This window comes from Pongo abelii, chromosome 8 (assembly GCF_028885655.2).
Source record: "Pongo abelii isolate AG06213 chromosome 8, NHGRI_mPonAbe1-v2.0_pri, whole genome shotgun sequence".
Lineage (NCBI taxonomy): Eukaryota > Metazoa > Chordata > Mammalia > Primates > Hominidae > Pongo > Pongo abelii.
In genome coordinates this window covers 111,556,134-111,579,156 of record NC_071993.2, presented here as the reverse complement: position 1 = coordinate 111,579,156, position 23,023 = coordinate 111,556,134, and the positions used below count along the sequence as shown (strand labels likewise).

Genomic DNA, 23,023 nt, shown 5'->3' with positions numbered 1-23,023 from the left:
GAGCTCAAATAATCTATGAGGATAATATATTCTAACTACCAAATGAACAGGGCAATCTGAGAATATTGGATTCAAATGGATTTTCCTGTGTTTGCAAAACTGCTGCAGAACACACCATAAATGGGGCTTATGACATATTTAAAGGACCAGCCTTCCTGCTTCCAATATTCTGGCAATTCTTGAAATTTCTGGGGGCAGACACTCTCCTTGCACCCAGCACAGTGCTACTCAGGCACATTATTCATTAAATCAACAAATACTATGCCTCCAGCATTACTTGTGTGTTCAGGGGAAGATAAGAATAGAAATGTGGTTCCACTCTCAAAAAACTTACCATGTGACCCCAATGGATTTAAAACAGAAGTTAGTTGGAGCCTATTTATTGACAGGCACCAAGGCCCACCCCAATTGATTCAAGGAGAAAGAAGATTTGTTGTCAGGAAGGGAAGAATCTTAAGGAACTTAGGTGCAGGGAGCACAGCCAGGCTTTTATCCACTTTTCCCTCTCTCTGGGAGCACCCTCATCTCCATTCTCAAGGCTTCTCTCACCACTTCTTTCTCCCTCCACCTGCCCCCTCTGCATCAATACAACCAACTGGGCATAAAGGGAGCAGGTGCTCTTGATCTGACAACAAAACCTTCTGCAAAGGAATCAAGAGACTGCCCAAATGCTAAGAAACACTGAAAGTCACTCAAAATTATGGCTTCCCTGGGAAGGAAGGAGATGCAGCCCTGGGGGCTCTTGCCCCATTGACTGTGCCAACAGGGATGGAGCAGACTGGCTCATTTTGCATGGGCTTTGAAGTTGGTTCCCTGAATCTTATTCCCTCTTGGGAGAAGGGCCTTCTGCAAAGAGGCTACTTTCCAAAGAAGGATCATCATTTATAGAAATGTCAGGCCAGGCGCGATGGCTCATGCCTGTAATCCCAGTGCTTTGGGAGGCTGAGGCAGGAGAGTCACAAGATCAGGAATTTGAGACCAGCCTGGCCAACATGGAGAACCCTGTCTCTACTAAAAATACACAAATTAGCCGGGTGTGCTGGCGTGCGCCTGTAATCCTAGCTACTCAGGAGGCTGAGGCAGGAGAATCACTTGAACCTGGGAGGCGGAGGTTGCAGTGAGCAGAGATCATGCCACTGCACTCCAGCCTGAGTGACAAAGTGAGACTCTGTCTCAAACAAAAAAAAAGTCCACCTGTAGGGAGGTCAGAGCTGCAGTCACTATGCCTCCCAGGACACAGAAGAAAAAAGGCCCCGAGGACCTGTAACCTTGAGCCTGCAAGAGAGTACATGGCCATTACACACCTGCCTCAGACCAGAACTTAATGACTTACAATATTATCTACTTTACAAGCACTAATGGAGAGCCTGCAGCAAGCCTATGCCTGGCACAGGGGGATCCCGAATTAGGAAACATAGTCACCAACCTAAGGATTCTGGATCCTACTGAAGAGCACAAACATGCCTGGAACCAACCACAATGTAAGGCAGAAGGTGGAGCATGCCTCTAAACAAAGACAGGAAACTAGCATTTGTTAAAAGACAGCTCTATGCAGGCATTTAAGACTCCCACTCTCCCTGAAAGACACATGTTAGCGCAAAGAGTTAACTCAGGCTCAGAGAGGCAAAGGACTTTGTCCACAGCCACACTGTTAGTAACAGGATTTGGGCCCTGCTCTTTGCAAAACAGTAGGTGGCTTCCTCCTAGAACAATGCATTGTCCACAAGGGATACAGAAGGTCCAGAGAATGCAGAAGAGAAAGTGGCTCCTCAGGGGGAGCGGGCAAGACTGCATTGGCAAGATTGCTAGCAAGTTGGAAGAAGTGTTACATAAAATTAAATTACTAATGTACTTTCAACAGTGTGTGGGGAAGCAGATGTTGGAAGATTTGTTTGAAGCAGGCACAGTAGGTGATTGACGATGATAAAGACAGCCTAGGAAGTACCAAGAGCAGACCCCAAAATAGCACTAAATGAGGCCACTTAGTGTAGAAGCAAATAGATCTATATCCTCACCCAGCCCCATATTACAGTGTTATATGGTTAGTGTTTCTAATGATACTTCTGGATTATCAAGAAATTGATGAATTGCACTGACATGTTGTCTAAGGTAACTAGAATGTGCTGTCAGGACTCTCTTTCTTGGTTCTGAATGGATCTTGGGCTAGCTGTGTGGTCTTGCACAAGTCAGTTAATTCCTCTGGACTTCAATCACCTCACTGAAAAAATAAGAGCTGTGACAAGTCTAAAAGTCTTTCATTGGAAACAGAGTGATCCTGGAGGGAGAAATCATTCCTGCCCATCCCACCACAGCAGTGCCGACAGCCCTTGTGGAAGGTTGCCACATTCTTCCTTCTGGACCACCCAATCCATATATGGTTGTAGGCTCTAAAGACAATATCTTACTGCTTCCTCTTTCTGCTCCATTTCCCTAAAGGCCCTTCTTCTTTGCAATAGCTCTCTTTTGCCCAGGTTGTCACTCTTGATATCATGACCATACATGTTTCAAAATCAGGGGTACTTTGCCACTTACTAAAAAGGAAAAATATATATTACTATGAGAATTTTTTTTTTTTTTTAGATAGAGTTTCCCTCTTGTTGCCCAGGCTGGAGTGCAATGGCGCAACCTCGGCTCACTGCAACCTCCACCTCCCAGGTTCAAGCAATTCCCCTGCCTCAGCCTCCCAAGTAGCTGGGATCACAGGCATGCACCACCACACTTGGCTAATTTTTTTGTATTTTAAATAGAGACGGGGTTTCGCCATGGTTGGCCAGGCTGGTCTCAAACTCCTGACTTCAGGTGATCCACCCACCTCGGCCTCCCAAAATGCTGGGATTACAGGAGTGAGCCACAGCACCTGGCTGGCAAATTATTTTTACTTAATATTTTTAAGGGCACAAGTCATGCTGTTTTTATACTAAGCTAGTTTTGCCATCTATAGGCAACGTGATGTCTACAAAAATGAAAACATGTAGCAGAGAAACCATTGACGCCCCTGGCTTCTACACTGCAGAATGTCAAGACTGAATGCAGGCCTGAACAAGCCATCCCTGTTGTGCTAGAAGCCTTGGCAATGCGGGGAGGGTCTTAGGGTTCATTTTAGTGCCTATCCCCATTGATTGCCCTATCTCATGTTCAAAGGTCAGGGCCAATCCAGATCACGAACTGTGATTTGGCCTCAGCCCCCAGTTCTGTCAAAGGAGGGTACTTGAAGTTACAGCAGTAGAAGTCCAGTTCCTGGAGCCCTGGAGGTTCTTTAACCTTCAGAGCACACTGTTTATAACCAAATATCCCTAAGGGAGATAAGACCTTAATCCAGGGGTGATAAATAGGTTTCATCTAAACTACCAACTTTGATCAATTCAGTAATGTCTGCCTGGAGCCTTGTACTGAGAAAGATTCTTAAACTGTTCCCCAGAGTGATATTCAAAATGGTTAACAATCCACCAATCAGCACAAATGGCCAGCTGCAGTGCTGGCCAACCCTGCCCTGCCCAACCCTCACCCTCACCCCAACTCTTCTGGGATCTTCCAGGTGCCCTGATGGTTTGGGTGTTAACTCTTTAGTTGCTGGGTCAGCGTAGGGAGGTCCAAAAGGAGCCCTCCAGGCCACAGCTGTTTACCAACTGATGCAGAAATGGTTCGATGTCTGAACCGTCTAAGCTCAATATCAGCTACAGCTGTCTCCCAATCCATGGGAAGTGCCAGCAGTGAATTAGTACTGTCAGCCTTTGAGGGGGGAGGGGAAGAGAGTGCAGCATCATGTTGAATATGTATTTTACCTTTTAAAGAATCCGTGTATTTCCTCAGTGGATCATGGGACTAGAAACTATCGTGTTGTTGGCATTGCAAATTTTGACTGGACACAGAGAGTTGAGAGGGTGAACCTCAAACATATTCATTATCATTATCATTAAAACTTACTAAAGAATCATATGTCTGAAAAAATTTAAATTTGCAAAATCAAGCCTAAGGAAATTGAACTTAAAAACGTCATTATGGAAAAAAAAAATACCTTGAGTGATGACTGAATTCTACCAAAAATTTGAAGAACTAATCCTTCTCAAACTCTTCCAAAAAAAACTGGTTATATGGAATAGAATTTCTCATAATGAAAATGGAAATGAAAACCAAAATGACTGAATTTTTTTTAAGAGACAGGGTCTTGTTCTGTCACCCAAGCTGGAGTGCAGTGGCACAATCATAGCTCACTGTAGCCTCCAACTTCTGGACTCAAGCAATCCTCCTACCTCAGCCTTCTGAGTAGCTGGGACTACAGGCTCATGCCACTGTACCCAGCTAATTTTTAAAACTTTTTGCAGTCATGGGGTCTCACTATGTTGCCCAGGCTAGTCTCAAACTCCTGGCCTCAAGAGATTCTCCCACCTCAGCCTCCCAAAGTGCTGAGATTGCAGGCATGAGCCACCAGGTCCAGTTTTGGCTGGAAATTTTTAGGTGCATCAGATAAAAAATGATCAAAGAATTAAATTTACTTATTAGAATTTGCTCTATAAAATCATCTTAACAAAAAAAATAATGTTTTTATTATTCTAATACAAATAATTTTATTTACAAACCTGAAATCAAAATGTACTTGGGGTCAAAATAGCAAGGAACAAGCTTTCAATAAGTCAAAGTGGGCTGGGATTTGTCAATGTTTCCTATCAATTTGAGCAGCTACCCTGGGTCCTCTCTCAAAATTAGGATTTGTGTCATAGTCATGACATAAACCATGTGGCAATTGCTGGGGTGCATGCGTAGGGCATGCCCCCCACATTCCTCCAGCAACAATATGCTGTCACACCTTCCAGGGGAACCCCCATTGAGAATCACCATTGAATTGATACACTGTTCTTGCTAGTGCATGATTTTCCCACTAGAGCAGGAAAAAATGTTTAAGAAACTTTGCTTTAAATATTGAGCCCTTCCCTTATCTCCTTGTGTGCCTCTCCCCCACCCTCTCTACCCTGAGTGATTAAACACCTGTGCCTGTTCCCTACCTGCTCCCTCACTAGTCTGCTCCATCACTGTCTCTCATTGGACCATTCTGCAATAACATCCTCCAGGCCTCCTATTTCCACTCACCTTCTTTACAATCATTCTTCATTCTGTAGATGGAGTGATCCCTCAAAAACCTAAGTCAAATCATGTTGTTCCTCTTCTTAAAGCCATTCAATGGTTCCCTATTGCACATAGAATTAAGCATAAAATATAAAATCCTTATTCTGGTTTATGAAGCGTTTTACAATCTTACCCCTGCCTACTGTACCAGATATATCTTGTACCCTCTCCTGCCTTTCTCCCTTCTTCTCCTGCATTTCTTTCATTCCTGTAAATTCCCACCGTAGATACTCAGCACTGGCAGTTTCCTCTACCTGAAGCATTCTTTCCCTGATCGTGCCCTGTTTGGCTTCTTCTTGACTTTCAGGTCACAGCTTCTCAGTCTTCTGAGAGATCTTTTCTGACCATCACCCCCAAACCGAAGAAACCACAGTTCCTATTTCATCCTGCTTTAATTCTCTTCATAGCATTACATCACTTTGTTTAATCTGTTTAATATTTGTCATATCCTTCATTACAATGTTAAGCTCTCTAAGAGTAGGGACTAATTTGATCTTGTTCACCATATGTAAGCACCCAATATATGTTCATGGATAGATAATGAATGAATGAATGAATGAGCAAATGAACATAGGTAGTACCTTAAAGACTGCTGAAATTGTAGGAGCCAGTGCTGGGACTATCAAAGAGAAAAGATGATAAGCTGACTCTTCCTTCTCTCAACCTAAGACGCTGCTCAAATTTGCCCTTTCCCTCAGGAAGCTTATGCTATCCACAGAGGCTTCACTTCACTGCTTCTATAGCAGTAATACACATTTGCAGTTAACTGTTTTCTCCACGGTGATATCACTGATGCCACCGTACTGTATTATCTTCCACGTTGTATTGCTCTGCCTCTTCATCTGGTTTGAATCTTCCCAACAAGAGTAATCTCCTTGCAGGCTTGAACTATATCTTTTGTGACCTTCAGTTCCTAGTAGGCACCCAGTAAGTGTTTTATAAACCATACAAATTCAGGCTTGGGGGTAATCTTAGAGATCACTTTCTCGCAATTCCTATTGTGGCGATAAAAGAGAGCAGAGACCTAGAGACTGAAGTGACTTTCCCAAGATTATGTGGCCAGCTAGAAACAGGACTGGTCCTCAAACTTGAGTTTCCTGTTCCCAGGCCGGTGTTCTTTCTACTGTGTCAGTGGAGACCTTGTTAGAAATGCAGATTTCTAGGCACTCCTCTCAGATCTTCTTTAGGGACCTGGAATCAGGTGCCCAAAGTAACTGTGGTGATTGTGACTCCAGGGACCCAAAGATGACACTGCTTCTGTGCAGGTTGAATCGTATGAAACACCTGACAGTTTTTGACCTCCAAAACCACAATTTCATATTCGATGCAATAATATTCTCTTGGGTATAAAGCACTAAGTATGAAAGAGGAAGAGATCCAGGGAAGAGATGATAGCTCTCCAAAAAAAAAAAAAATTAAAATCTGAACAGAAGGATAATCAATGGATGCCCAAGTGGAAATTTCATGAAGACAGAGAGAGCTTCCTTTTCTGGACCAAAGCTGCCCTGAGGTGCCAGGGAGGTTACAGGGTGTAACCAGCCATAGCTTTGTCCTCAGCCCTGAAAAGGTTATAGCAATAATAATCATGTTTAAAGTTGGTATTTTTTTTGAAAGGTTGCACTTTCCAAAGACCACTTTAGGCACAGGTATTAACTCGTCCTTAGAGTAATCCTACTATCATTGTTCTCACTTTACAGTTGAGGGAACTGAGGCAGGGAGAGGCTAAGGAACTAGCCCAGGGTTAGGGTTAGGAAGTGGTGGAGACTATTTCTGCACCCACTACACTATTTTGAAGATGCTCCAGGGAAAATTGGATGACATTTGGCAAGGACTTTGGAAAGTTATCCCCTGCATGAAGTGAACAGTTGAATAAAAGACCTCCAAAGAAACTTCCAAGCCTGGTGTTTTAGGAGTCTAGGATTCTGAGAGAGGGGCTCCAGTAGAGGAATGCTTCACCACAGTGTCTTTTTACCCAAGCACTCTCCTCCCTGCCTTCCTCCTACCTGCCTTTTATTCAGGCACACAGTGTTCTTGGGTGGACTTACAGGGGTTGATCCAGGAATGAGGGGTTATGAATTCCCATTTATTCTATAGCTAATACTGTGCTAGGCACTATTGTACCCACACAAGGCATCATGTGTATATACTCCTCCTAACACCTCTGAAGTAGGTACATGCCCTCATTTTACAGACAAGGAGACTAAGACATAAGAGAGGGCTCTGGCCTTAGCTCGTCAGTGTCAGAGCCAGGATCGGGAACATGGGTCTGTTTCCAGAAGCCTTTGCTCTTTCAGCAAAACCACGGAATGCCTAGGAAGGTGGCTGCAGAAAAGAGCTGTTTCTTCCCTGTTCTTCTCCAGTGGGGCCTGAGAGCCCAGTGGAGCTAAAGGCAAGGAACGGAGTTTTTAAATTATTTGTTCAGGCTGCTGCAAAAGGCAGGTACCTTCCGCACCCTCAGCCCCTACATCAGCTAAGCCCACAATCAGATAAACTTATCCCTGGATGTTTCAACATACTATGCCCTATCAGAAGGCATGCGGTGGGATAAACCATGTGTCTTCTCCAACTTTAATTGATCAACAAACCTGGAAAATCACAAGAGTCTGTCCAGACAGTCCAACAACAAATAAAAGGAAGATTAAGATGTGCATTAAACATTTAAAATCGGGACCTAGCCCAGTCCTCCCGAACTGTTCTTCTCTTCAGGTGGGATTAGTAGAGCATTTGCTGAGCCGTCAGCTCCGCTTGCCACTGAGTGAGAACCACTTCCCCGCAAGGCCCAGGGAGCAGGCACCTCTCCAGCATCCTAGCTCTGGTTCCTGCCACAGCAGGGACAGATGCTGTTTCCTTTACCTCCCTTATAATGATAACATTTACCTTGCGGGTTCCTTTGGCTGGTTTTTGTTTTATATGCTACAGGAGTTCTCAATTAGCCTCTCTCCTCTACCATCTGCTGATGAGAATGACGACATTTGTGAAAAGCAGCTACATAGCCTCTTTTCCCTCTTTACTTAAAACCAATGAGGAGATGTAGGACCTGGGCTCCAGACCAGACTCACTGCTTCTTCACCATAGGGGACCCGGGCTAACTAGCGTCTGGGGTTTTACTATTATATAAGAAAAGATACCACAGTCCTGAGGCCAACTCCACTCACTGGCTTCAGCTCCTGAGTCCCCTCTCCAGCTGAGCTCTGTCTGACAAGGCCATGGCCACCCCATTCCCCCTTTCAAATGTCTGCAGAGCAAGGGGCCTGGCACCATAAGCTTGGCATTTGCCCAAGGACAGTGAGGGTGGCGGCCTGGATGGTGTTGACAGGCCCAATATTTTAGCCATGTTTTCCAAATTGTGTTTTTCAGAATATTCATTAACAGATGTTCAGTTTAAGTGTCCCTTGATCAAATAAAATTAAGCAATTCCACTCATACTTGTTTACCCAAGGGAAACGAAAATACACAGCCACACAAGCACTTGTACACAAATATTCATAGTGGTTTTATTCTTGATCACCTAAAACTGGAAACCACTCAGACTTGGGGAGTGGATTCACAGTGACACATCCGTGCAGTGAAATACTACTTGGCAATAAAAAGGAAGAAACTACTGATAAACACAACACAGCTCAACTTCAGAAAACATCATGCTAAGGAAAGAAACCAGAGACACAAAAGACAACCTCCTGGATGACTCCAATTGTTGTGAAATTCTAGAAAAGGCTCAACTCTAGTTATAGGATACAGATCAGTGGCTGCCAGAGGTTGCACGTTGAGAAAGAGAATTGACTATGAAGGGTCATGAGGGAGTTTTTGAGCTGATAGAAATGTCCTAGACCTCAATTGTCATGTTGGTTACCTGAGTGTGTACATCAAAACTGATTAGACTGCACCATTAAAATGAGCAAGTTTTATTGTATGTAAACCATACCTCAATAAGACTTATTTTTTAAAAATCCAACAGGTTAAAACTCACAGGACCTCCTAGGGCCTTTAATATGACATTATGCATTTTACTTATTTAATTATTTATTTATATTTATTTTGAGACAGAGTCTCACTCTATTGCCCAGGCTGGAGTGCAGTGGCATGAGATTGGCCCACTGCAATCTCCACCTCCCAGGTTCAAGCGATTCTCATGCTTCAGCCTCCCAAGTAGGTGGGACTACAGGCACCTACCACGTCCAGCTAATTTTTGTATTTTTAGTAGAGACAGTGTTTCTCCATGTTGGCCAGGATTGTCTCGAACTCCTGACTTCAAGTGATCTGCCTGCTTCAGCCTCCCAAAGTGCTGGGATTACAGGCATGAGCCACCATGCTTGGCCAACATTGTGCATTTTAAATCTTTGAGGAGGAGCTATAACATCCAAGATTTCCCAAATTCACTTGACAAAGAATTTAATAAAGAATTTTACAAAACATCTGTTACATTCTTGGGGAAACAGGTAAAAACACGCATTAGAGAATCGCCAATTTGGATAAAGCATTGCCCTCCTTATTGTTTCCTTTAAAATTCAAGTATCCTTAACACAGGAGCACATTCAGCCTGACACCTTCGTAGGAACTTGTTTAGGAGGCAATTTCTTGCAGATCGGAGGGCCACGTGTTAGCAGGAGCACACTGGGTGAGGAAGAGGGTACTGGGAAGGGAAGGGGGAGCCAGAACCTGATTGGGCTCCCTGCAAGCTGCGGTTATCCATCCTGAGAGGCAGTCCACCAGACGCCAGGGAAATGAGTCAGAGATGAGTATTCTCCCTGCCCTCCAGGAGCTCAAAGCCTCACTTACTCTTGTCAGGAGTCATTTGGTCCCAGGATCCCATTGCCCACGCTGTTGTCTATGATTTTTCTCTCTGGCTTCTCATTGCCTCTTCCTAGGAGAAGGGGATGATTCTCTGGCTCTTGGGTCCTGTAAACTCCTGCATACCTCCAGCCAAAGTGGTCACCAGCTCTAACTGGCAGGCTGTCCCCAGGCTCACTGATCACCAGAAGGGATACAGCACTGGCCTGGGGAGTTGTGGTGGGTGGCAGCAAAGGGAGAGAGTCTTCTACCTCATTTCATCTCAAACCATGTCCAAATCCAAATTCTCCCTACTGCTGGAGGGGCCTGCCCTGTGGCTCTGAGTCATGAGAAAACCAGACATAGGCGAGCATCACAGGGACAGCTGCAAGGAACATGCCTGCTTTATCAAGTGGACAAAGCTCTGTCCAGCCAGCTCTGCTCCTGCTGCCGCCTCTCTCCTTCCTCCCTCTCTCATGTCTCCCTGACGTGGCCCGCTGGCCCCTGTCCAGAAACAGCTGTCTCCAGGGAGGCAGAATGCACCTCCAAGATTGGGACCCCTAAACTGTCTGATTCCAGAAACTGAGCTCTTAATTGCTGCGCTATACTCTTAAGTTCCATCCTCCCCCTCACTGAGGAAGGAGGCAGACCCAGGAGTATAACAGACTCTCCTTACCTCTTTCTATATTCCATGCACCTTGCCATCATCCAGCCACAAAAGATCCCTAAGCTTCTGAGGCTTAGCAACAAAAGTACACAGGAGACTGAGCCAGAAGCAGTAACACTGACTGCCCTCCATCTCTAGCTCCCCTGATTTCTCAAGGGATGTGGTTAGAAAGGGCAAACAGAGCCCCAGGACATTCTCTGAAACATACCAGGTTGAAGGGAACTTTGTCAGGCTGCCCATCACTTTCTACATCTGGCTCTGGGTGAGAGATTGGGCCCACCTCCCTCTGCAGGAGCCCACACAGTCACACTGATTTCCCTCGGCTCTGTGGCTGCCAGGCCTTGGACCATGACCTAGGCCCACAGTGAGATGTATCCATCCCAGACCTCATACGTGAGCCGGGAACAAAAAGAATCAGGACTGGCAGAGGGTTTGGCGGCAGGAGCAGCCTCTAGTTTCCGGGGTGGTGGTGCCTCCAGGGTTAGCGAGGAGAAACTGTGGTGTCCTGTGCTCAGCAGTGCACAGTGGTGTCCTCACCAGCCTGGTTCTGTGACATTGGCAGCAACTGACCTCCTAGTTTTCCTAGATCCTGGTAGCTTTCTGAGGCTGGTTCTAGAGCCTCCTTACAGTTCTTTCTCTAATATGCCTTAAATCAATTTCATTGCTACTGAGAATGCTGACTCCCATCACATGCAATACCCATTGCCTCTAAATTAGCAGTTGTCAAACTTTTTGGTCTCAAGACCCCTTTACACTCTTGTTTTTTTGAGACATAATCTGGCTCTGTCGCCCAGGCTGGAGTGCAGTGGCGCAATCTCACTGCAACCTCCACTTCCTGGTTTCCAGCGATCCTCCTGCCTCAGCCTCCTGAGTAGCTGGGATTACAGGCACCCGCCACCACGCCTGGCTAATTTTTGTTTTTTTAGTAGAGACGGTGTTTCACCATGTTGGCCAGGCTAGTCTCAAACTCCTGACCTCAGGTGATCCACCTGCCTTGGCTTCCCAAAGTGCTGGGATCACAGCCATGAGCTACTGTGCCCAGGCCCCTTTACACTCTTAAAAATTAAGAACCTCAAAGAATTTTGTGTGGATTATATCTATTGATATTTACCATATTTGAAATTAAAACTGAAGCATTTTTAGAAGACATTAATTCATTAAAAACAATAAACTTATTGTACCTTAACATAAACATGTAACATGTTAATATAAATTAGGTGTTTTTTTAAAAAATAACTATATTTTCAAAAATTTAAAAAACTAGTGAATTGAGTAGCATTGTTTTGTTATTTGCAAATCTCTTTATTGGCTGGCTTAATAGAAGTCAATTGGAGTCATATGCCTGCTTCTCCATTCAATCTGTTTTGATTTCACACATCGTGTAGCCTTTGGATAACTCCACTCTTCACTCATGACAGAGATTTTTAAAAGACAAGTGTTTTGGCATTATGATAAAAAATAACCCATATGAGTTTCCAGAACACACTTTAAGAATCACTACTTGAAACCTTCCAAACTAATTTAAAGGACTGACAAGCCTGTTAAAGATCAGGGCTGAGCTTGTTGAGGAGTCAAATGGCCATGGCACTTTACTGCTGATGAGAAAGTGGGAATACCGGCATCAAGCAGAAGCAATCACACCCCATCCCCACCAGTTAGTTCCAGGAGAACAGCGCACCAATTCTGTTTTGTTCACTGCTCTATCTCCAGAGCCTGGAACCCCTGGTAGGCACTCAATAAGTATGTGTCGAACAAATGGCTGAAATAAATGCATCAATGTATATCTGTGTGTGTGTGTGTGTGTGTGTGTGTGTGTATGTATGAATATATAAAGATTCTATCAAAAAATTTTAATAGAAAGATAAAAGGAAAGTACAGAGACCTTGAGTGAAAAACTACATCCTGGAACACCCAGCCTCCAGAATAGCAACCAGACAGGCGGCACCTTCACAGCCATTGCTGTACCTTGCTCATCTGTTACCCTTGCGACCCTCAGCTGCTCCCCTTTGTTGGGTAAATGATCACAGAGTGAAGAAATAGCTTATTCTTCAAGCACCGCTCCTGTCACTTGTGACTATCAAGTGGTTGTAATCCTCAAAGCTATACAATTTGTGAAGAGGCCAAGAAATTATCTAGTTATTTCCAATTTCTTTCTTCACCACAAAACCATTATTTCAAATGGAACCCTTACACCCTTGCAGGAGAAAGTGAGGTCTTGCCCTAGATGAGGCAGGAAGAGAAGACCAGAGCTGGATAGAATCCACCTCCTCCTCATCTTCCCTGTCTCCCCACTAGGCCCAGCCCCATCCCAGGAGCCACTAGCAGCCACAGCCCACCCCAGACACACCCAGGAGGCACACATGCATGGCAGCCCCTGCTTCCAGGTGGGCTAAGGTTCGACCTCATTCCCATCCCCTGACTCTGTAAGATATCCTTTGTGTCCTTAAACACTTCCTATTTGTTGCTTAAGCCAATTTGAGAAGGGTTTTGTCACTTGCAGCCAAAGTGGCCTTAATCTAGTTACTGGGCTCTCCCAGGTCCCCTAAGCCAGATGAGCCCTGCTGGGAGCCTGTGAGCTGAGGATGGAGGAAAAGACAACAACAACAACCCATGACCTCTAGCTGACCAGCGTGTTCCAGCCTATAGGGCAGGGGTCTTTCACACTAGATGAAATCAAAGTTAACCCCCTTACCTTTCTTCCAGCAAATGAAAGAGATGGAGAAAGTTTAAAAAAAGAACACTTTCATTTTTGGCAAGATCTAAATGCAATTATAGCTCAGTAGATACACAAGAAAATTGACAAGAGCCAATCCTTTGCACAAGGCATGCTCTGATATCATGCCGTCAAATTATTTTTTAAAGGGCATTAATATTGCAGGCTGATGACTTTTAGCCCTGAGCAAATGATGCATTTTAATGTTTCTTTACACATAGCTCTCAGCCCAAGTGAAGCTGTCTTCGGCAAAGCATTAGCAAACATTTACATTTCAAAACTCAACAGAAGGGTTGCTGTTAGATATTTCTCTTCATTTTTTTCATATATGCCCTGACAGATAAATCATATTTCACATGTTAAGTGGTGTGTAGCATTCCGTTTCTAACCCCTGGCAGATCATTAGAAGATAGTGGCACCTACTTTTCAGGCCTAAAATCTAAAGATTGATTTTGAAAGGGAGGAAGAAATACAATGGCATCATCGAACACCGTTACTTTCGTGGCAGGCAGGCTCTTTTTGAAATGATAGTGTGTTTTCAGGTTTCTTTATTCCTCTGCAAAAGGGAGGGCGCCAGACATTTGGTGCCTCGTGCTATGTGAGGGTCAGAGCAGGATCATCAGAGCAAACAAAGCCCAGTGGTTAATGTTTTGTTTTCCAGGTGGAGCCTAAGCCAAAATGAGCGAAACTAGGGATGAGTGAGGATTAGGATCAATAGGGAGTAGGGGCTCATTTTTCATTTTATAAACTCAAATGGATTCAGAGTTGCAGAAATCAAGGTCTTGAGCATGCAGTCAGGAGCTGCTGCATTGTAAGTCATCTTACAGTACAGTCTAGACTCTGGAGCAAAGTTGTCAAACGTATCCTAGTGTAATGGTTTGAGCATGCAAATTCTGCAGTTGGAAAGGTATGGGTTCAGAGAGACCTTGTAGAAGCCACTGCACCTCTGTAAACTTCCATTTTTCCATCTGTAAAATGGGAATAACATGTTTACCTGTCACTTTGGCTTACTGTTAAAATCCAAGGTGATAATCCATGTGATGGGGTTGGCATGGCCCCTGACTCATTTTACCTACACAATAAGAACTGCGGGCTCTTGTCATCCTTCCTTTGTAAAAGAAGCTTCCCGTCCAGGCCACTCCACTATCTTCATTGCTTGTGTTTACTTCTCTCCCAGATTGACTGTGCACCCTCCTGCAAACCTTGTAAGCCCTTCCAAGAAGAATTTGAGCTAATCCTTTGGAGAAGAGAAACAATAATAACAACAGTTCTAAAATAGGATTGGAGTCATGGGTTGTATAATTCTATACCTTTACTAAAACTCGCTGAATCGTACATGCACAGTGGAGGAATTTTATGGGTATGTGAAGTATACCTCATTAAAAATAAGAGAACAGAAAAGGAAAAGTTGCAAAGATTCGAAGAGATTAGTTGATAAAAATTAACAAATGGGTTGATATCCCCCATTCTTGACTGCTCCTATTTTTTTTTTTTTTTTTGAGACAGAGTCTCGCTCTGTCGCCCAGGCTGGAGTGCAGTGGCACGATCTCAGCTCACTGCAAGCTCTACCACCCTGGCTAATTTTCTTTTTTTTTAGTAGAGACGGGGTTTCACCATGTTAGCCAGGATGGTCTCGATCTCCTCACCTCGTGATCCACCCACCTCGGCTCCCAAAGTGCTGGGATTACAGGTGTGAGCCACCGCACCCAGCCCATATCTTCTATACAAAGGCCACCTGATGTGTCTGCTTATCTCCCTTAACCCTTCTGCTCTGTGTCCCTTAGATGGGACAGCCCATCGAGACCCGTAAAGCAGGAGACCCACCTCGTCTCCCTCAACAGAGGAAATCTGCTATCCTGCTCTGGCTCACCTTTCCCTCCCCAGGTGACATTGATGAGCAGGAACTCAGTGGACATGGATGAGCTGGGGAATTTCATGAAACTCAGACTTGGGTCTTGTTACTGAGTTGGGGGAGAACCATGAGCAACACAAGGTCCATTTTACCCAATGTTTGTGTGACCTGCCCACTTATCTCCCACACACTCATTCCTCCAAAATATTTATCCTCCTTACTTCTTCTTTGGGTGCACGATGGGCCCCAGTTAGCAGTAATGGAGATGACATTCTCTTGAAAAAAATGCCATTTGCTGTGATGTTTGCTGCTCCCATTCTTTTGAGAGCAGCAGACATCTGGATGTGGCTGCAAGATGGCTCTTTGACATCCCCAAGTCATCTTTCAGGTGCAGAGTGTCTCTGCTCCCTCTTCAGTCTCCATCACTGACCCACTGAGGTGGGCGCAAACCAGCTTGTATCAAGGTGACCATAAATGGAAAGAGAAGACAGCCCTCCTAGGTATTTGCAGAGGACACACCAACCTTCTCACCTTTCTAAAAGCTGCCCATGGCTCTGCTCTCTACTCTGGAACCCCACTACAGGTCCTCTCCCTTGCATTCAAATTGTACCCTGGACTCCAATTCCCACTTCCCACAGCTTTGCTCCTTGCTTGTGTCCTACTGAGTGTTCTCAGGATAAACAAGGTAGTTTCTTGCTGGGGTTTTTTTAACAGCCCCATCAGTGAATTTAACACAAGGCAAAGGAAAATCACCAACCCAACATTGCAAATAGAAAGAGCCTAGGAAACTTCTCCCAGATTCTGTCTAAAGTTTCCTTCCCTGTGTGACTTCTTGATGAATGGACACCTATCTCCTATAGACCTCTGTCTGATCATCCTCTTCTCCCTCCAGCCAGGGCTCTCTTCCCAACAAACCCCCTCTCCACCTAATTGTTAGCCCATAATGAGAATAAGTGTCTAAGGAGTTTCTGGCCTCTGTGCCCTCTAACTAGGGCTTTTCTGCCTTTGTTGATACCTCCAGCTCCATGCCTCCATCCCCATTACCCAGAACCCTCTGACTGGGAGGCATGGCAACCATCTCTGGAATACCAGGGGCCAGTCCTGCACCCCTGCTGTATTAGTCCATTTTCATGCTGCTGATAAAGACATACCTGAGACTGGGTATTTATAAAGAAAAACAGGTTTAATGGACTCACAGTTCCACATGGCTAGGGAGGCCTGACAATCACAGCGGAGAGGGAAAGGAATGTTTTACATGGTGGCAGGCAAGCAAAGAATGAGAACAAAGTGAAAGGGGTTTCCCCTTATAAAACCATCAGATCTCATGAGATTTATTCACTACCACGAGAACAGTATGGGGGAAACTGCCCCCATGATGCAATTATCTCTCACTGGATCCCTCCCACAACACAAGGGAATTATGGGAGCTACAATTCAAGATGAGATTTGGGTGGGGACACAGCCAAACCATATCACCTGCTTTCTCCAAACTGATGACAGCCCCATCTGATGTTCAGGTGTCCAAAACAGCTCCTACCCTTGTTGAGAGTGTGCCCATTACCCCATCACCCAGGTGCCACCAAGGAGTACCTGTCTGGGTTCTCAGCAGGCTGGAGGAGGCCCTCCAGTCACACAAGCAGTGAGCACAGTGAGCAGTTTTCCTTCAGCCTCTCATCACCTCAGCTCTCCTCCAGAACAGCTTAGAACAAAGCCCAGGGTGATCTGAGCATGCCCTACCAGTCTCCCTCATGCCTTCCACTTCCAGCCAGCCGTGGACCAGCTCACTCATAGCCCTCTGCCTCCCTCTCAGGTCCCCCCTTCTGGGGAGCTGCTGTCTGTTCCTGCAGCTGCCTCAGCAACTCCTGGAGAGTGGTTTGTAGCCAGCACCTGCAATCGCTCAAGACGGGTCTGCCCTGAAGGCCCATTCTCACAGCAGGTGCAGGGGAGGCTGACTCACCCATAACTCCCGCTAATTGAGCCTCTGCACTCCCCTGGTTTCATTGGGTTCTGAGTAATTATGAAAGGAAGACCTCAAGCCATTGCTGTGGAGTCTCCATTGACTGGTGAGTTGTGAATGGGGAGGGTCTTATTGATCAGGTTCTAATTGGAGCCCTGATTTCTCCTTTGACTGAAGGATCTGTCTCAGGAATGGCGAGTATAGGATTCAGAGGCTGCCTCTCACCCCTCCAGTGCCCGAAACAGACATCACTAATGGATCTCAGCACATTCTCCTAGCTCAGTATTCTTTCCGGCACTGCACTCCTGGCAGCCGCTATGACGGTGGCTGGCACTCAGTGAGTGACCTCACTGGCCTCCCTGCCTGGGTGTGAGGTGCTCTACCATATGTTGCCTGGGATCTGCATGATTTTTTTTCTTCCCTCAGAGAATCTATTATTTAGTTGGAAAAAAAAAAACAAGATCTATTGGATTAAAATGATTTTTTAAAGAACTAGACACTTGGGTTGACTAATGCTTTTTTTTTCATAAGGGAAGGAAGGCTAAAGTATAGTGGGGTAACCAGGGATGACCAATACTTAATGAATGCCTGTATGAGGCAGGATAAGACCTAGATTTTTCCCTAATGGTAATCAGTTAAGAATGTGGGAGACACCTTGGAAACAGCGACTGAATCACACAGACCCAGTTTAAATTTCAGCTCTACTACTTTCGAGCCACGTTACCTCCTCTTTCCTAAGTCTCAGTTTCCCTGACTATGAAATGGGAGCAACAATATCTGAAACATACTGCTGATGTGAGTATTAAATGAAAAAAAAATGAAAGTGCCAAATTCCTACCTGTAGCCCTGGCCTCTCCCCTGAGCTCTGACTTGTAAATCCAGCTGCCTGCCAGGCCTCCCCAGGTGGGAGCCTGCAGCATCACACACTTGCCATGGCCAAAAGAGATGCCAGTTTCCTTCTGAGCCTGGTCCTCCCACAACCCTTCTCCTCTCATTCAGTCTCATCACCATCCACACCCCAAACCTGAGGGTCCTTTGATTCCCCCCTTTCTCACCCACATTGCCAGTATCAGTCCACTAGTAGCCCTGCCAGTCCCAACTCCAATGATGTCCTAAGTCCATTTGCTTCCTTCCATCTCCACCAAGGCCACTCTAGGCTCTCTGGACTTTGCAATGGCCCCTCCCTCTACTGCACCCACACCTGTGCTCCATGGCCTGTTTCTCACAGAGCATCCCAATGTAAGACAGGTAACACTACCCGCTGGCTTGGACTCCTCATGGCACTTGGAATAACACCCAGACCCCCTTCCGTGACCTCCACAGTCCTACCGAGGTCCTACTAAGCCTCAGCCTACCTTCCAGACTTGATGTCCTGCCACACACTCCGTGAAGGACTGATTAAACAAATGCCTGCCTAACACGCATTAGTTTCCATCTTCCTTTGCTTTTTCGAAGAAAAATGAAAACATTCATATGGCACCTCAGAGTTGTCCTGATAGGGATCTGAAGTTTATCCCACCCTGCGACACTTCCCCACCTCCCTGATCAATGGAAAAATTAGGGTCATCGCCACCACTGCTAGTCACAGTTTTCTACCTAGGGCTTAGGCTTTGTCTTCCAACATCGTCCGTTCTTCTAAGTTCACACTGTTTTCTTTTCATTGTGCACCTATGTGCCACCACACCGCAGAAAAAGCAGGCAAAGCAAGACCTGCGGAAGTAATGAAAACTCTTTGGTGCCCCCTTGTGGTCATGTCTAGTTAGCCGGCGGAGACGGGACTGTAGGCTGCTCTGGGGTCTCTGCAGAGCGGTGCCTGAAGCTGGAAAAAGAAGTCCTTCCAGGTGCCAGTCTTAGAGATGTACATCCTCCACACCCAGGAAGAGGCATCCAGGTAGAAATGCTTGACAGTCAACTTCTCTAAGTCTCAGATTCCTGATTGTTAAAATGAGTATAATGATTCCTGCCCAGCCATCCGAGGAAGGGTATTGTGAAGCTATACCATGAGATCTGTACTTTTTCTGTTGCTTTAAAAAAAAAAAAAGTGTATTCCAGTACTCAGTCTTCACAAATTCTACAATGTTTCTCCTGCCTCTGCACCCTTGTCTGTTCCTACGAACTTTCTGTAATCCCCAAATGAGTCAGGCAGGATGGGAGTGAGGACGTGCTTGAGATAATGTGTCTGACAAAGAGGTGCCATATGCTGCTCGGCGTCATACGAAAATGTACCGGAGAAAATGTCAGCGGCAAGACTCGGCAAGTGATGAGGCAGAAAGTGGGGGTGCTGCCATCTCCTCCTCCCTCACACCGCGCCGGAAAGCTCGAGAGCAGACACTGGCTTCTGGCATCGACAAAGGAATGGGAGGCCGGGTGAAAAGTCAAGTATCTGTGATTACGAAAATTAACCCTAATCTCCTGAGTTTCCAACTCTTTTAGAATTCCTATCTGGAAGACATATTCACCTTTGCACCCAAGCCTACCGAAGTGTTTGTACCAAAGAGGTACTTAATAAAGAGGCAATGTATGAATGAATGAGTTAATAAATGAGTGTATAAACCTGATTTCAAGGAAAGGTTGGCGATGTCTACAGCCTCCCACTCTGAAGCTGCTTGCTTGCTATTTCTTTTTCTTTCTTTTTTTCTTTTTTTCTTTTTTTTTTTTTTTTTTGGAGTCTCTGTCACCCAGTCTGGAGTGCAGTGGCATGATCTCAGCTCACTGCAACTTCCGGCTCCAGGGTTCAAGCAATTCTCCTGCCTCAACCTCCCAAGAAGCTGGGATTACAGGCACTTGCCATCACACCTGGCTAATTTTTGTATTTTTAATAGAGATGGGGTTTCACCATGTTGGCCAGGCTGGCCTCGAACTCCTGACCTGAAGTGATCTGCCTGCCTTGGCCTCCCAAAGTTCTGGATTACAGGCGTGAGCTACTGCACCTGGCCCTGAAGCTGCTTACTTTCTAGCCCTACCCAAGCCCAAGGACACTGTATCTGTCTCCTGTAAGGCTCAGCTTTTTCTATATGTCTTATTTTGAGTACAGTAAAAAAAGGATCATGACTGATTTTGTCATAAATGCCTGGAACCTTTAAATCCCTCTCTCTGCATAGCTAATTTTGCATTGTCTGCCTATCACATGGTTTTAATCTGATTAAAGAAATCTGCCTAACAGTAACAGTGAAAATGGACAACTTTTTCTTCCAAATAAGTAGTTCTTAACTCTGGCCGACCATTACAATGGGCTGGAAAGCTTGTACCCACATAAACACACACACACATACACACACACACACACACACACACACACACACACACACACCCCCCAACAGCCAGGCCCCATCCCAGACCTATTAAATTAAAATCTCTATGGCTCAGGACCTGGGCATCGGCATTTTTGAAATCTCCTTAGCTTGTTCTAATGTGCATCCAGGATTAAAAACCCCTTCCAAGAATGCGCTGGCCTTTGCCCAGAGAGCGCAGACTCACCAATTATAAATGAAACAAAAGCAAGATTTTATGTTGCCTCCTAGGCAACCTCAGGCCCAAGCAAAGAAAAAAAGGAAGATTCTCAATCCCAGGAGTGATAAAGAGTTCGGTGTTCACTCCTTCTTGGATATCTTGCTTGTTAATGGCCAAGAAGGGGAGGGGACCCCAAAAAGCTGGATCTGCCTTGACCAGGTTGAACAGAGACAGTAATTTGGGAGCAGGTTCCAGCAGATGTGATGGCGTCAGCATAGGCTTCAGTGTGGTCGTGACAGTGCAGTCTGGCTTGCGTCATGGCGATGGGGAAGGGAGGGTGGGTGTGGGGGCACTAACTGGGTGGAGACTGGGCTTTCAACGCAAATAGCCAGACATTCAGGGGATGCTGCCTGTGCATAAGGAACCCACTGTTCATTTACAATTATGCTTTCAAAAGCCACTCATATATTTCACACATGGCACATAAACCTAAATTCAATCTGCTACATTGTAATTTCTTGCTTTTAATTTAGGGCCTCGGGGCTTTAGCTAATTTAAGGGACAATCTGGTGATGAAGAGGAGACCATCTTTTTACAAAAACATCATTAGCATAAGGCACTGCTCCCCAAATTTAGAGCCCAGTGGTGACTTTCCAAATCTTACCTGTACTTGAAGAGCCTTCTAAGCTCTGCACCTGAACCACATAAAATAAAGTCCATCTACCAGGTAGCAAATCATGGCAACGTCCATCTCCTATTTTCCACCAAACCGTTTGTTCATTTAAAGTCTCTGTGCTCTTAAACATTAGATGGCAGCCTTTGAAATTGCAGAATAAACATGAGCACGATTCATCCCTTTACTGTGCTCAGTGATCTGAGCGGCGTCCTGGTGGTGCTCCGAGAGAACAGCAGTCCTCGCTTCATCAACAAGCCCAAAGCCGAGATCAAAAGTCCCACCCCAGGCTCGGGTACCAATTGCTTGTCACTGACAGACAGGAGTATCGACAGACCGGTCCTTTGTGTCTGATGGAAACATGAAGGAGACAGGCTCACGGAAGTGGAGGCACTGGCTCAAAGGGAGAGAACACTGACTGGAGTTTCTTGTGATTGCATCAGCCAGATCCAAGCAAGTGCTCTGAGCCTGAGTGTCCCACACAGGACAAGGCCTTCAGACGAACTTTTGACCACAGCGAAGAGTAAGTTACAGTCACTAACACTGATTTTCTGAGAGCTCGTCACTGGGATCTACTGCAAAATAGCCTGGGCTTTCAAAAAGCATCACTTCCCTCTGTCTCACCCTCAACTCCCCATCCTCACCTACTTCCCCCTCTGTCCTTCGCAAGTGCCTGACACATAGAGGACACTCAATAAACATTTGTAGCAAAGTTCCCAAATCGCAAATAAACAACCCTCCATTAGAAAGCTAACCCAGACAGGGTGCGGTGGTTCACACCTGTAATCCCAGCGCTTTGGGAGGCCAAGGAGGGCAGATTGCTTGAAACCAGGAGTTCAAGACCAGCCTGGGCAACATGTCAAGACTCTGTCTCTTCAAAAAATACAAAAATTAGCCAGGCGTGGTGGTGCACACCGACTACTCAGTAGACTGAGGTGAGAGGATCGTTTGAGCCCAGGAGGTCAAAGCCACAGTGAGTTGTGATGGTGCCACTGCACTCCAGCCTGGGAGACAGAGACCCTGTTTTAAAATAAAAAAAGAAAGAAATCTAACCCATAAAACAAGAGAGAAAGAAATCCAGCATACATTCTCTTCTTTTATGGGAAGATTTTTTGTCCAGAACGCTTTTACTCACTGTAAGCACTCAATCTTAAACAATCATAAACTCCCTAAAGAGTGAAGAAAACAGGCATTGCTGAAGCACTGTCTGCACATGGCTGAATGGCCCTGAGGCCCCAGAGTGGGGAGCAGGAGTCTTGGCACCGCCCTTGTGATTAAACGGTTCAGTGAGTGAAAGCCTCCTATGTGTAAGTCCTGGTAATTCTTCCACTTCCTTCTTCTACCAAAGAATGGGATTTAGTGAAGAAATCTCTAAGACAGGAAGACAAAGATGAACAGGAGGTGGTCTCTACTTTGGAAGAACTAACGTGGAGATGGAAAAGATGGGTGTTTGTTTATTTGCTCAAGAAAGCACCTACCGAATATCTGCTGTGTGCCAGGCACAAAACAGACACGGTCTCTACCACATCAAATTTAGAATTTATGGAAACACAAAGGAATCCACTCATCTCACAGACAACTGTGAAACTGCTTCCGAGGCAAATGTGAAAATGGAGATGTACCCGGTTAGAAGCGCCCATGACAGGCAGATGGAGCCAAGTAAGAAGTGTCCATGACACGGAGCTGGGGCCCAGTGAGAGGTGCCCATGACATGGACATGGGGCCTGGCCAGGCGCTCAGCAGAACCCCAGGCAAAGGACACTTGAACAAAGGTCTAAAGGATGAAATGGAGATAACATGGTGAGAGGGGTTGAGACGATGTT

General features: G+C 45.5%; 1 long non-coding RNA gene across 1 annotated transcript in view; it reads right to left on the bottom strand.

Moving 5' to 3' along the window:
• LOC134762080 (uncharacterized) overlaps positions 1-21,590 on the bottom strand; it is a 46,344-nt gene extending 24,754 nt beyond the window's left edge. Inside the window, exon 1 of the long non-coding RNA XR_010141617.1 lies at positions 21,192-21,590. This is a non-coding gene — a long non-coding RNA (uncharacterized LOC134762080). The remainder of the gene's footprint in view (positions 1-21,191) is intronic.
• Between the last annotated feature and the right edge of the window lie 1,433 nt (positions 21,591-23,023).